The 16,327-nt window shown below is 43.0% G+C and overlaps 1 pseudogene; it reads left to right on the top strand.

Moving 5' to 3' along the window:
- The first annotated feature begins 13,830 nt into the window (after positions 1 to 13,830).
- LOC149207021 (KH domain-containing protein At4g18375-like) lies at positions 13,831 to 15,620 on the top strand (annotated as a pseudogene).
- The last annotated feature ends 707 nt before the right edge of the window (positions 15,621 to 16,327 follow it).

Here is a 16,327-nt window from a genome sequence, read left to right on the forward strand (position 1 = left end):
CAAGTCGACATTTAATCCTCGCGCCAGAGCGGCGCAGCATTATAACATAGTGGAAGATTTGGCCCAATCGCCATCCGCTATGTCGACTCTTGAGGTACTACAAAATTGCCCATCCCAAAGGCAGGCTTTGTTATCAGCTATTGGTGGGGTTGATCCTAAGGATTCCAATCTTGTATCCTTTGATCACAAAGGATACGATCCTCAGTTACCAGCTCAACTAGCTTTCCTTATTCAAGTGAAAGCCCTCAACAAAACTGTTCACCGAACAATTATTGATGAGGGGGCATCTACATGTATTATGTCGATGAGTTGCTGGAAAACTTTAGGATCTCCAACCTTGTTGCGATCTTCGACGACATTAAAAGCTTTCGACGGAAGGACTTATACCCCGTATGGTATCCTTAATAACTTGAAGGTTGAACTAGGAGGAAAAACAGTAGAAATAGATGTTGAAGTCATCGATGGGAATCTTGACTACAACATCCTACTGGGAAGACCATGGATCTATGCCATGGCAGCTGTTGTATCGACTTATTTTAGGAAGATCACATTCCCGTTTGAAGGAGGGATTACGATCGTCGACCAACAAAACTTCCTCCCTAATGGTTCACAAGTTACAGGAAGCATTCCCATGATCCATGGAAGCAACCATTCGCTTCAAGATATCGGAGTAGGCCTGCTGAAAGACCCCACATTAATGGGAACTTTCGCACTTCCACCTCCATTCTATGTAGGGGAAGTAGCATTCGTAAGAGCCTGCAACATGATATCTTCCACGAAGGTCGCAAAAGACGATGTCGACATGGATCATGCAATGGTTTTTCCCCCAAGCCCTATAGAAATATTGTAGCAATCAATGTTTCGAGCATGGGAGGCGAACCCAAATCAACGCTCGTCAAGCGTTTGGGTAGATAGGTCTAGAGAATATGGTACCCCATTAGATCCTTGGTCGAATCTTACAATCAATGTTGATTGAGGGGACACCATGGAATGATCACCACCATCGTTCCCTTCTTCCAGAATACGAAGAAGATATTGAACATGACCTTTATCACCCTTCAGTTTTTAAATTCCTATCAAATACTGTAAATACGGTGGATTCCGAGCGAAACTTATCCAATATCGAAGAGACTATAGCCATAAATATCTCGACTAAAACAAATTTTGTAGAGAATATTTATGTCGGCAAAGGTTGTTCCCCTTCAGAACTGGAAATATATAACGCTCTTTTTCGCGAATTCAGAGATGTCTTTGCTTGGTCATATGATGAAATGCCAGGCATTGACTCGAGTATCGTTGAACATGAAATTAAAATGTATCCTGATGTCAAACCAGTAAGACAACGGCTTCGGCAGGTGCACCCCAAGAAAGCCGCTGCCATTAAGGCGGAAGTTGAAAAACTTCTCCATGCTGGATTCATCTACCCGATTCCTCTAACCGATTGGGTATCGAATATTGTCCCTGTTATGAAGAAACAAGGAACAATTAGAGTGTGTGTCGACTATAGGGATGTAAACCAAGCTTGTCCAAAGGACAACTACCCTACACCCTTCATCGACCAGATAATTGATGAATGCGCCGGATGTGAAATCTTTTCATTTATGGATGGATTTTCTGGGTATAATCAAATAAATATCCGCCCACAAGACCAGTCAAAGACTGCATTTATTTGTCCGTGGGGCACATTCGCTTATCGAAAATTACCCTTTGGTTTAAAGAACGCAGGGGCGACGTTTCAGAGGGCAATGAATTATGCCTTCCATGACATCAAGAACATCGTTCAACCTTATCTCGACGACCTTCTGGCTCATTCGCGAAAGCGGACTGATCATCCGCAGCATTTAAGAGCGATATTTCTACGTTGCCGACACTACAAGATAAGACTCAATCCGCACAAATGTGTGTTTTGCGTTGGTTCTGGTCGTTTACTTGGCTTTGTAGTCTCTAAGGATGGGATTCGTCTCGACCCGTGCAAGGTTCAGGCAATCATTAATTTGCCTCCACTTTCAAATTTGCTTCAGATTCAGAAACTCCAAGGGAAAGCAAACTTTCTGAGGAGGTTTATTCCAAATTACGCAGAACTTGCTAAAGGTTATACTCGTCTTTTGAAAAAGGATGTACCTTTCGTCTGGGACCAGGTGGCGAAAGCGTCCTTTGATGCTCTGAAAGATTGTCTAGTAAAAGCATCATTAATGTATGCCCCGGACTATCAAAGAGATTTTAACCTGTATCTGGCTGCAGCGGATACGACCATTGCGATGGTTTTAGTTCAAGAAGTCGATGGAATTGAACATCCTATATATTATTTAAGTAAAAACTTGAATGACACAGAAAGAAAATATTCTTATGTTGAAAAACTAGCGCTTGCAGCTGTTCAAGCGATTCAAAGGTTTCGACATTATGTCCTCTTTCGGAAAACTACCATTTTATCAGATTGCAACCCCATGACTTATATACTGTCGCGACAGTTGCTGGGGGGCAAATATTCAAAATGGATAGCGATCCTTCAAGAGTTTGATCTGGAATTTGTAAAATCCAAATCAAAGAAAGCTCTAGTTTTCGCAGAATTATTGTGCGATCTCCCATCGTCGTCCAACGATGAAACATCAGAAGAGTCAATCGTGGATGAAAGTTTGTTTCTGATATCTACAAGCAATGAGTGGTATGGAGATATCATAATTTATCTCCAAACCCAAAAATTCAGTCCTAACACCTCTCACTCAGAACAGAAACATATACGATACCAAGCTAAAGACTACATGATCGTCGGTGATACACTTTACCGTCGTGGTATCGATACAGTCCTGAGGAGGTGCCTTACCCATGAGGAGGCCGAAAAAGCCCTGAATGAGTGTCATTCAGGCGCGTGTGGGGGGCATCAATCTGTATATGCAACAGCACAGAAAATCTTATGAGCAGGATACTTTTGGCCAACCATGTTCAAAGATTGCATAACCGCAGTCAGAAGTTGCCATGCCTGTCAAATTTTCGATAGCAAAACCAGAAGACCACCTGCACTATTACAGCCAATAGTTGCTGTTGGGCCTTTTGCCAAGTGGGGCATCGATTTCATGCAATGTAACCCCACCTCGACCGGGGGGCATGGGTATATTATTGTCGCTGTTGACTATTTTACCAAATGGGCCGAGGCGATGCCTACATTGGATAACACTGGTGAAACAGCTGCCCTTTTCTTTTTCAATCATGTAGTCGCCAGGTTCGGCGTACCACAGGCTATAGTGACAGATCATGGGTCGCATTTTCGAAATCACATGATGGTTGAATTAGCTGCCAAACTAGGGCTATCTCACGACAGCTCTACCCCGTATTATCCGCAAGCCAACGGACAAGTTGAAGCAATCAACAAGGTCCTGAAGCGTATGTTGCAAAGGATGATTGGAGTTCATAAAAGAAGGTGGCACCTAATCCTGTACTCAGCTTTGTGGGCTTACCGAACATCGGTAAAGAACGCGACCGGGTTCACACCTTTCCAACTGGTGTATGGCCTGGAGGCAGTCTTACCAGTCTAGTGTGAAATTTCGTCGCTTAAACTCGCAATTGATCTCCTCCCCGGAACTTCGGAAGAAGAGGCTCGTTTCTTGGAATTAATCCAATTGGATGAAACCCGTCGTGACGCCGCATTGGCTAACGAAGCCCATAAGAAACGAGTCAAGGCGCAGTTCGACAAAAATGTCAAACCCCGTGTCTTCTCAGAAGGTGACTTGGTCTTGCTTTACGACCAAGAATCCGATAAATTGGGAGCAGGTAAATTTAATTCTTTATGGATGGGCCCCTATATTGTTAAACGAGTGTTAGCAAAAGGAGCCTATGAGTTAATGGATTATGATGGAATTCCACTGGCGCAACCCCGCAATGGGTTGTATCTCAAGCGTTACTATGCTTAAATAGTAACCTGTATGCTTTTGTTGTATTTTGTTTTCGCTAAAGTGTTTGTTTTGGTCGAATGATCCACCTTTTTACATTTATTTCAGATGTCAAACCTTCTGGAGACATGTGTTGGATACGCCGACGGAGCGAGTCGTAGTTCGCGGAACCTATCCTCCGCAGCCTGGGCCATTTTTTATCCAAGCGGCAAGTTAGTAAGTTTCAGAGGTGTGTGTATTGGGCAATCAACGAATAACATCGCTGAGTATAGCGCGTTGATGGAACTACTCTCTGATGCCATCACCCATGGCATACGCCGACTAATCGTCAGGCTAGACTCACAACTCGTAATACTACAACTCAATGGTATATATTCCGTTCGTAATCCAGCTATTTATCGCATGTTCCTAAGGGTTAAGATTTTGGAAAGACAGTTTGATTCAATTCAATACCAGCATATTTCCAGAAACTTAAACACATTAACTGACTCGTTAGCAAACTATGTGTTAGATAGACATTTGCGACATTTATAAAAAGAGACACATCATCAATGATTGTACATATGGATCATATAACTCAACCAGAATAAAACTCGAAAATCAAAATATATATAAGCTGTTTATCGTTCATACATAATGTTCTGTAACCAAGACAAAATCGGTCATATGACCCAAAAACTCAAAAGTGCTAGGGGGCACCCTAGTCTAGTGATGCTCATGATAGCACGTCACGGCCTGTGCAATCATGCGCAAGAGACAAGTCCATCGTCTAGGCACACCAGTAGTATGTCGCTGCAACTGTAAAGGTAACTCGTCAATCCTCACATCGGGAATGCCAAGAGTAAGGCTCTCAACCTGCTCCTGCACAGCTGTAAGAGTCTCTGCCACATCAAGGTCGCGGAGAATAACCCTCCCAGCAGTCTCCCCTGCTGGGGCAGCAACTGGCGCTTTCGGGCGAGCTGCTGGACGAACAGGACCAACATCTGCATGCACACATGAGTTTGATTAAAGTCTTGATAGAATAAAGCACAAGAACATTATAAATAAGAGCAGTAAACAGTAATATGGTCGAAGATTTTACCAATAACGCCCCACTGTTCGCCATCCGGTAACACCAAATCCGGATCACCTCGGAAATCCATACCCACATATGGATACTCAGAATAGACCATCTCCTGGCGCTCGAATCACCTGAAGAAGGTATCAGTGAAAGTAATCTGAGATTGACCAGCATGCCTAGACATGTGGTCGACCCATCTCTGCATGCGTGGCTCGGTAGGAGAAGGCAAGTCGAGTGCGATATACTGAGGCTGCATCAGTGGTTTTTTCTCCAAGGCAAAGGCAGTCAGAATAGAACCATACCCAAAGTTCTTCAGCTTCTCGTCCTTTACCTTGGTCAATTGACTTTTCATCTGAACAAGTACTGCATCACACCAGTTGAATACTTTCGGTTGGAGACACTCCAAGGCGTGCTGCACATAAGATCTGTTGGCAACATGTAGAGATGCGCTACCGGCCATCCTACCAATAGTATACAGAATGGACCTGAGAGACCTGTCAGTGATCTCACGGATAACAACCTTGCCGTCTCTGCTTGGCTGGGAACCTTCCCTGCAATACTGACGGACATAATCTCTCACGGAGTCATTCCCCCGGGCCGAACCTGACAAAGAAATGGGGGCACCCCGCCTTGACAACCCAGTCAAGAAGTAAATGTCTATGATGGTCAAGGGGATGGATTTTCCCCTAATCTGGAATACTTGGTTGATGGGATCCCAAGCATCAAGCATATACTGCAGTAAAGAAATCTGTGCTCTCATACTAGAGATACGGAAAAACTTCAGCAGGCCACAGTTCCGCAGCGCGTTCACTGTGACAGGGTCATGGAGGGCAATCATGTCCTCCTCTTCATGTTCTCATTCTCGCCATGTAAGGGACATTTTGCTCAAAGATCCCTACAAAACAAACAAGAGAAAGAGTAAGTTCCTGAATTTGATGAGAAACTGGCAAAATTTCATCAAAAAATTGTGTAAAAGGACTGCTTTTCTGAGATCAACGCAGGTGGCAAATGTCCTACCTGCGTTGAAGGTCAAACTGCCTTAAGGCAGCTTGACATTCAGCGCAGGTTTCGAATGGACTGCCTGCGCTGATGGCAGAGCGCCCTAGTAAAACCCCAGGGGCTCATGGGAATAGGAAAACAGGCACAAAATTGAAAAAGGAAACCATGAAAAGAAAGAGCTAGAGTTTAGCTCCTACTGGTCCAGACGGCGCCAAAAATCGTCCGCAGAATCTCCCGGAATCAGCTGGTGAAAATCAAGGGGGAAGAGGCACCTCCAAAGCTCCAACAAACCAGGTTCAAATGAAATGGTAAAATGAGAGGTAAAAACACTTTTAAATGCTTTTTACGTAGTTCAAAGCGAAATATTAGGGTTATATTCTCATTTCCATGCAAATGATATTCATTTCTAACTAAGTTTGATGCAGCAATTGAAAATGCAGTACTATCCTTGAAAAGAGAAAAGCTAGTTATGGTAAAAAATCAAAATTTGACTATATAATCGAGCAGTTTTAGCATAAAGTTCATGCTTGTTAAAAAATAAACGCAAGATCCGAGCAGTTTTAACGCGGTCTTCATGCTCGTTAAAAAATAAATATAAGCAGTGAGCAATGTTTCCTCCAGTGTTAAAGCTCATTTTTAAATAAAAAATGAACCTATCTCGGTAAATAACCACTGTGATCGTAAATTTATCAGCCATAAAAGCCTTGGTCGTGTTTGCACCTGCCGCCTCCACTTTTCATTTGGCCGATCGTTCACCTCCATATGATTGTTTACCCATTCTGAGGAACAACTGCGAAGAGTGATTTCACCTAGCCATCCTTGTGACGCTGCCGTGATTGGAAAATTCCAACCTGTACCTGGAATCTGCTGCTAACCCTGTTTATCACTCGTTCCTCAGAAGACGAGTCTTCTTTAAGCTCTTTTCAACTGACTCGTAAAATATGAAAAGATTGCTGAGTTTTGGCCTTCCAGCTCGTTAAAGTGACCGGAAGAGCTATCCCTCCTCTAGATTTTAATCTTTTTGGACCTGAGGGATTATTGCACAAAAAGGTCGAGTGCTTGTTTTATTCGGCTCGTTAAAATTATCGAAAACTCATCCCTTCTGTATTGTTTTATATTTTTCCGGACTTAAGGGATTAGATGATGAAAAAGGAATTTTGGAGTTAACTTTATGTACCTTTTCAGACTCTCTAAAAATGAAAAGGACCGAGTTATCCTTGTCGTTAGACTCGTTAAAATTATTAAATAGCGACAAACTTGTCTTTAGACGAGAACGAGTTTCACTATCGCTAGGCTCGTTAAAACATAGCGATGGGCTTGCCCGAAGGGCAGGTTATAGAACAAGTATATGTTATCCTCCTCAAGCTTGACAAAAATAAAGAGGTACTGGTCAGCAATGACTGGGGAAAAATTGGGAGAAAATCGAGAAAACTTTGATGGTAGCAGGTCGCTCTTGAACATGACACTTTTCCTCCGTACCACAGTCGGGTTGGGTTGTCTCATTCACCGGTCACATCACCATGGTCAAGCCATACCATCCATATTTGGGGTAATGCTACCGATCCATCGCATCAGTGTCGCCATATGTTCAAGAGAAGTCGTTCAGAAGAGTCAACCGGGTCCCATCCACTACCATACATTATCCTTCATCCATTCATGACCGCCACCCTGAATCATATGTCACAGATCGTTTTCACCTCCATTAAAATCATTAGCTCCGTTCCGTGTCACTGATGTGGGATTCATCAAGGCCCTCCTTTTACGGATCGCTCCTTGTCGACATCAGCTCATTATCCAAGGAGTTGATCTAGGAACAACCCCTTCAGTACTTTGAAGCTTGCATGCCTCAATGGCAAGTTTCTCACTTCCAGCAACAGGTATACATCAATGACCTTCGACCAGAAGATTTTGCGTGGTGTTCGACGCCAAGTCCTTTATTCACACCACGTGAATTGTACTGCGGTACCTTGAGGGTCATTATCATTATCGGTGATTCCTCTCGCGCTTGTTAACGGTTTACATCATTGACCGGTAATCAAGCGATGTCTTTCCATGTTCGAATTCAACGCAATTCTCACATGGATCGACTTGTACTTAGAGTGAAGATCGAACGAGTTTGAAGACCTCGGATCTAGTTTCATCCATCCGGGCTGCGATATATATTCAAGAAAGATAAAGACATTTGACATGTACATCATTGCAGCAGATGATCATCCTACTCAAAGGATGATAATTTCGCCAAAACTATCAGTCTACCATCAGATGATCGTCTGTTCTATGTACAAAAATGAATTTATAAAGTTGAGCATGGGAATGCCCGCCTCAGCTAGATCATGAAAGCAGTATGAATCATAATGTATTGTATTGTATTTTATTACAGGTCTCCTCCCAGCAGATGGATGAACTTCGGACCCTCCTGGATAAAGCATTTCACCCGATAAACGGCCTCATACTTTAGGGGGCAACTGTTATAGACATTTTTGTGCCTTGCAGCCTCGAGCATGAAATGTCCATAATCTAAGGGATCCAAAGTCCCTAAACATGTTGTTCCTACCCCTAGAGGAACAAGGTAAACCAACCACAGCAATTCACAGAAGTTCTCCACCTGAAAACACTAAAAAACAAGCCAATTCTGGATCATGTCAACTGCTCCACTGAGCATCTACGCTGAATGTCAATTGCTCCACTGTCTACCTATGTTGAATGTCAACTCCAACAAAGGCTACCTGCGCTAAGCGTAATTGGACAAGTGGCATGCTCATTCCTCAATGTGTCAATGCCCAGGAAGCTTCCAAAATGACACTTGCATCAAGGAATTCGACTGGTGATGAGTAAGAGGTTCCAAATCTCCAAGTGGAAGCAAGAACCTCCAAGTGGACTCAAGAACTAAGAGAGGGAGAGGACACTAGTCAGATCTCAAGCTGACTCATCCTCTCTCCAAAATAACTGTATATAGATCTCTCCTCCATGGGATCTAAAGGCTGGAATTTTGTTATTGCAAAGAATTGTTGTTGGTTTGAGACTGGATCATTGGGTGCTTAATGCTTTGAAGGGAGCTGAAGAAGGAATTCCATTCTGCTGGGAAGGAGATGCTAGATTGGAGCCCTATGGGTTGTATCTCTTCCTGAACCCTGTTACTTATCAATAAAGCTATCTTGGTTTGCTCCTATATGCTGGTGTATTTGTATGATTGCATTAGTGTATTTGATTTACTTCTAATCCTGAATCATTTATGAATATGTATATTTGCCTTTGTGTTGTGTTCTTCTCTTGTCGCAAGTAGCTGTTCTCTTGTCACAGGTAGCTGTTCTCTTGTGATCTCGTGGAATCAAGTAGCTGTTCTCTTGAGCAAGCGAGGAGGCAAGTAGCTGTGAACACACAAAGAGAAGAGGATCTAGATCGAGGGACAAACGAAAGACAACGGTAAGTCTATCGATCTCCCCTCTTTCACATTTCATAAAGGAAGAAACCAGTGTAGCTGTATTCGTTTGTTGCTAAGGTACTGTCACACCTTAGGTGGATAGGATCGTCCTGCATAGGCATTTTTCCCCACAACAGGTAGGAGCACCCGTCGTTCGGACGAGGAGCATGGGTGGAGACTTGGTGAGTCGCCCACCCGGCGTGCAAACATAACACAGTGGAAGCTTTGGTGAGCCCGCCATGCGAAGGAGTAAACGAGGGTGTCTCGGGTGACTCAGGTAGGTCGCCCCGCCCGTCATGCATGAAGAAACACGGTTCGGCTGAGAAGTGCGGCTGGCAGCTCGTGTGAGGGTGCGCCTGCCTAGCTTGGGCAAGGAACTTTGGTTGGCACACGAAGGTGTGACAAGTTGTAAATTTGGCTAAGTATGAAACTTGGTGTTTCCCAAGTATACTTGTAAAGCTTTGTAATATTGGAAAGTTGAATAATATATTATATTCGGGTAGACTCATTGTTCAGGGAGTTGCCCCTCCCTTTATACTGTGCAATTGTGTTCTTTATTTATAATCGCTAATGATAATGAATGTGTATGGGTGTTCATTGGTATAAAGGAAACATAATAATTACTTGGTTGAGAAACACAAACTAAGTAGGACAAGTGGTTAGGCGTAGTCCATGAATATAAGTATTGGTGAAAAGAAAGTGTTCGGTGGTGCCGCACCTCGCCAAGTACGGTTGAAAGACTACTGTAGGCCTGGGGGAAGAGCTTGAAAGGTGGTATTCAGGGTTGAAGAAGCCTGGAAGCTAGTGACAGTGAAGCAGGTACTTATAGGTGAAGGAAGTTGTTTCACATACAAGTGGAACAAGGGATGGTTCAGGTTGCAGGAAACTTGGTGAAGCTATTGGATGGTCGATACTCGATCACAAAGAAGGAAAAAGGAAGTAGAAATGGCAGGTGAATCTCGTGTGGGATCAAGTGAATCTAGCCACAATGCGATCGAGGCTTGGATAAACAAGATACTAGAGAGAATGGAAGCATTGGAATCTTACTGGACTACAAAGATGGATTTAGTCATGAAGGAACTAGAGGATCATGGCATTGAGGGAAGAATTTTATGAACTCCGGACTCGGCATGAGTACACTAAGATTAAATGTACACAATTTGAAAATGAAGTCAATGAGATTGGAGAAGCAAGGGACAAAGGTCTGGAAGAGATCTTGAAATTGCAGAAATCTCTTGATGGTGTAAATGATGAGATCGCAGTGTTGAAGAATGTCGTGTGACATAACTCAAGTGGAGGGTTGTCTCATGTGAAAGTCAAGGAATCGAAATCTTATGATGGTGCAAGAAGTGTGAAGACTCTTGGTAACTTTCTATGGGATATGGAGCAATACTTGGAATGCTTGGGTCTATCTGATGAGGAGACAAAGTTGAAAGTGGCTGCTCAATTCCTGACAAATGATGCTAAGATGTGGTGGAGAAGACGGATGGATCAGATTTCCAATGGCAGTGCTGATGACATTACTTCTTGGGATGATATGAAGAAATCTTTGCAGGCTCATTTCAGTCCTCAGGATGAAACGTTGGAAGCAAGGATGAAGATTAAATTCATAAAGCAGATAGGGAACCTACAGACATATCAGTGGGAGTTTGCAAGTGTGGTTCTAGAACTTCCTGACATGGCAGAGAGGGACAAGGTGTTCAACTTCATTATTGGATTGAAACCTTGGGCACGCAATGAAGTGAAGAGGCAGAAGATTAAAAAACTTGAAGAAGCTGTTGTTGGTGTGGACAGGTTGGTGGAGCATTATGATGAGACTTCTGATGAGAGGAAGAAGAAGTTCGATAAGCCGAAAGAGAAGAAGAAAGATGAAACTTAGAAGTCAGATGAGAAGACAAAGAAGCCACTGAAGTGTTGGATTTGTGCTGAACCACATACGGTGAAGAACTCCCCTTCTAGACCGAAAGTGGCTGCTATTGCATAATCTAATGCGAAGAAAGAAGAACCTTCTATGGGGATGATGCAGATTCTTGGTGCTGCTGCTGCTACAGAAGTGGTCTCTCGAAGAGATCTTGAAAGGAACAGCTTGGAGTATGTTCGGATGAAGATTGGAGGTATGGAGGTACTCACTATGGTAGATAGTGGAGCTACTCATAACTTCATGAATGAAGATGTTGCGAGAAGAATTGGGCTGAAAGTTGTACTAGTGAAGGCACAAATGAAGACGGTGAATTCTCTTCCTAATTCGGTACTTGGTGTAGTTGAAAGAGTGGACACAACACTAGGTGAGTTGACCAGGAAAGTCGACTTCACTATAGTGCAGATTTATGACTATGAGGCTGTGCTGGGGATGGAATTCTTGAAACAATTTGATGTTATGATTGTTCCTCATTTGAAGACGCTGTACATTTACAATGGAAGGGAAGATGTACCCATTGGTGTTCCAACCATTGGTGTGACAAAGCCTGATTGTAAACTGGCAGTGATGCATATGGAGGATGAGAAGTGTATGGAAGACATGAGTAAGCGGTTGTCTATTGTTGAGACAAAGATTACTGAGCAGTCATTGGTTATCAGGACACTATCTGATAGTATCTTGGATTTGTCAAGAAGGCTAGAAGAAGTTGAGAATGATGATGATGACAAAGAGGTTTATGTGAGGCCGAATGTCCGAGAGGACGATCGGGTTGCATATCTACAGAGGATGGAGATAGAGAATCTTGATAGATGGATTGAGCTTATTAGTGAGGGTGAGCCTTCAAGCTCTACTCCCTCTACATCTTCTTAGATGACATAGAATATGGGGCTCATTGTTAGCTGCTCATGGCAGTGAGTCCTTAAAACAGGTTGAGCAGGTATGACAGATGGTGCAGGAATGGTTTGGCATTAAGCATCCTGACATGTTGCAGATGGGATGGAGTTTCCATGGACCTGAGCATGGGTGAGATTCTTGGAGAGTCCAGGATGTGGCAAAATCTGGGATAGACTGGTGAAAGCGTAAGGATGGACATTCTTATGATTTGAGCATGACAGTTGGATTGATCACCTGACTAGTTCAAGTCATGAGGGCTAGCAATGTACCAGAGAGATGTTGACATCAGGCAGGCAGGAAGGATGATAGTTCACAGGATGGGACGACACATGAAGGAGATGGTGGTTCTACATATGTTGCAGGGATGTTTGCAGTATGCAGAGGAGTCAATATCATGGACCGAGGATAAGATAGTTATTGATGATGATCTTGGTGGATGGCTATCAGGATGGGATGTTGTCGAGGATGACAATGATTTCAGGTGGAGGAGGATGTAAGGACCTGCGGTTTTTGGCACGACCTCTCGATTTGTGCGATGGCTTGTTGGCGGACGAGCGGTTGGAAAAACATGAAGTGCGAAGCTCTACGACCGAATGTGCGAAGTTACAACGTAAGAATGCGGATCAGGAAGGACGATCAGTGAAGTTATATGGCGTGGGGAGCGTTGGCTCAACCCACGAGCCGACCCGCGACTTGCGCAATGGCCGACCATGTTAATGGAAAGTTTGCAAAGTGCGTAGGGGCGTTTTAACATATGGAGGATGAGTCGGCTTGGGTAGCTCGACTCGCCCTTCCATCCATACAAATACAACAATGCGATGGAGCATTTGGACATCGAACTTTCAAACAAACAACTCGAGCAAGGAGAAAGTGCGAAGTTGAAGGTGTAGCCGCAGCAAGGTGAGGCACAGTTCTTATGCGCCCATCCTCGGGCAAGGCCGCACGGAGATAAATGCACAGGTCTCAGTTTTGGGTGAGGGTGTGGGTAGGAGCGCCCATCATTCGAACGAGGAGCGCGGGTGGAGACTTGGTGAGTCGCTCCCCGGCGTGCAAACATAACGCGGTGGAAGCTTTGGTGAGCCTGCTGTGCGAAGGAGTAAACGAGGGTGTCTCAGGTGACTCGGATAGGTCGTCCCGCCCGTCGTGCATGAAGAAACAAGGTTTGGTTGAGAAGTGCGGTTGGCAGCTCGTGTGAGGGCGCGCCTGCCTAGCTTGGGCAAGGAACTTTGGTTGGCACACGAAGGTGTGACAAGTTGTAAATCTGGCTAAGTATAAAACTTGGTGTTTCCCAAGTATACTTGTAAAGCTTTGTAATATTGGAAAGTTGAATAATATATTATATTCGGGTAGACTCATTGTTCAGGGAGTTGCCCCTCCCTTTATATAGTGCAATTGTGTTCTTCATTTATAATTGTTGATGATAATGAGTGTGTATGGGTGTTTATTGGTATAAAAGAAACATAATAATTTTTTGGTTGAGAAACACAAACTAAGTAGGACAAGTGGTTAGGCGTAGTCCATGAACATAAGTATTGGTGAAAAAAAATTGTTCGATGGTGCCGCACCTCACCAAGTACGGTTGAAAGACTACCGTAGGCCTGGGGACATGACAGTACGGGTTGAATAAGTTGTCGGCCTTAATAAGCCCTAACGCATGTCACAAAAAAGGGCGCAATCCAAAGCCATAAAAGGGAGCAGTCAAGAGTCTTTGACGGGAGGGTGTGGGATACTCAAGAAGACATGTAGGATTCAAGTACACGAACTTCTTCTCGTGGCTCAACGATTTTCCTTGAAAGAGGGAGAATTTTTATTTGTGAAAGTGAAAGGATTGCCTGCAATGGATGGGTTTTACTCTGCCATTGGAACGCGAACACGCAGGGAAAATGAGGTTCCAGAGAACAATGACTCTGGAAATAAGAGGCGGAACTTTGGCACTGGTAGACAGCGAGCTTTGCCTGGCGCTGACAGTACTGTGTATCGCATATTATGCCCTGTTAATGTGGTAGGAAGTGTTATAGGAAAGGCGGGTAAAGTTATAAAATCTGTGAGTCGAGAGACGCGTTCGAAGATCAAAGTTATAGATGCTGTTCCAGGCGTTGATGATCGCATGATAGTAATCTTCAACTCACCGTCAGGCAACGACAAGGAGAAGGATTGCAATGAGAATGAAGTTGATGTTGAACCTGTGTGTCCTACTCATGATGCTCTTCTTAGAGTGCATTATGTTATTGTTCAACAATATTCTTCTGCTAGAGATAATGACGCCGACGACAAAAAGATACAACACAATGCTCGCTTGCTGGCTGCTAACAGCCAGATTGGAGGTTTGATTGGAAAAGCTGGAAATAACATTCAAAAGTTGAGGAACGAATCCGGGGCACAAATTCAGATACGGCCAAAATATGAGTTGCCAGAATGTGCTTTAGTTTTGGTGAAGTCGTTGTCATATCCGGAGATGCAACCGCTATCAAGAAAGCACTGTATGCAGTTTCAGCTTTTCTGTATAAACACCCACCTAAGGAGCAAATTCGTTGGACTGATATTTTATCTGCAATGAACCCAACTTCACTTCTTCCTTCTGGTGTGCCCGCATTATTTAGTCCGCCAAATTATGTTCCACAACAAGATTCACTGTTTTCTCATCACAGTTCAGGTGCTCCAAGAGTAAATGGTACTTATGCCTCCGGCCATTTACCAGCACTGGGAGGATATGGAAGTGAAGCTCGAAATTCAATATGGCCTTTTAGTTATAACCCTGCTCTTGCCATTGCTCCAAAATCTGGGAATTCTGCTGTTGAGAAAAGTCCGGAGGAGTTTTGTATTCGAATAGTATGCCCAAATGATAAAATTGGAGGTGTGATTAGTAAGGGCGGCAATATCATCAAAAGCATGAGGAAAGATACAGGAGAAAGTATTAAGGTTGAAGACGCACAATCAGATTCAGATAAACGTGTAATTGTGGTTTCTTCAACAGAGTTGGCTAATGATGGTGTTTCACCTACGCTTGAGGCAGTCCTCCAATTGCAAGGAAAGACTAGTGGAAGCACCAGTGACAATGAAAATGATGAAGGTGGCATTTGTATAAGGCTTCTTGTTCCGTCAAAGCACATTAGTTGCCTTCTTGGTAAAGGTGGAAACTTCATCAGTGAGATGCCGAAGCACACTGGAGCAAATATTCAGATATTTCGCAAAGAGGAGCGACCAAAATGTGCCTCCCAAAATAAGGAGTTCGTTCATTATTATGGAGAACCCACTGTTGCTAGAGATGCACTCATCCAAATTGCGAAAAGACTGAGGGAAAATATTTTCAAAGATATGGATGGTGATACCAACTCCCACACCCACACAGTGCCTCTATTTTCTAGTCTATCTATGCCCAGTGCGATCCCTCTTGCATTATCAAATTACGGCACTAGGCAATATTATCTAGGATTTCCAAGGTAGATCAGGTGCTCCATTATAAAATGTTTCTTATTTTTTTTTAATTCAAATACTATTTGAGTTTGCTTAATTTACTTCATTTAAATTCATTAGCTTAATGAAATAAATTAGGGAAATTCATGATATGTTTGTTTTTTTGTTTTGTTTTGTTTTTTTTAACATTTTAATTATATTTGTCTAATATAAACAAAAACTATTATGTCATAAAAATATGATGTGAAAAACTATTATGTCATAAAAATATGATGTGAAGAAAAAACTTAAGTTGTAACCATACATTATAAGAAAGAAGATCAAATCATTCAATAAAATAATTAAAGGATTAAGAGGATTTAGATGGCAAGTATTGGTCCATGTTTTGAAGATTCTACTTATGATCTATGTGCTAAGGGAAAGTGTTGGTCCATGTCTACACATTGATATACATGTTTGTGAAAAATGTTTGTCCATATCCATGCATTAATCTACATTCTCCCATCAAATGTTGCTCTATGTGCATGCATCAATCCACATTCTCCCATCAAATGTTGCTCCATGTGCATGCATTAATCCACATTCTCCCATCAAATGTTGCTCCATGTCCATGCATTAATCTACATTCTCCCATCAAATGTTGCTCCATGTTGATGTATTGTTGGGGAAAAAGAAACTTGACATCACTATAGTGCCATGTTTAGTGAAAACTAATAAAGTGCCATGTTTAGTGAAAA

This window comes from Pinus tabuliformis, chromosome 1_2 (genome assembly GCF_031772625.1).
Source record: "Pinus tabuliformis cultivar Carrire ecotype Pingquan chromosome 1_2, CPIR1, whole genome shotgun sequence".
In the NCBI taxonomy this organism is placed as follows: domain Eukaryota; kingdom Viridiplantae; phylum Streptophyta; class Pinopsida; order Pinales; family Pinaceae; genus Pinus; species Pinus tabuliformis.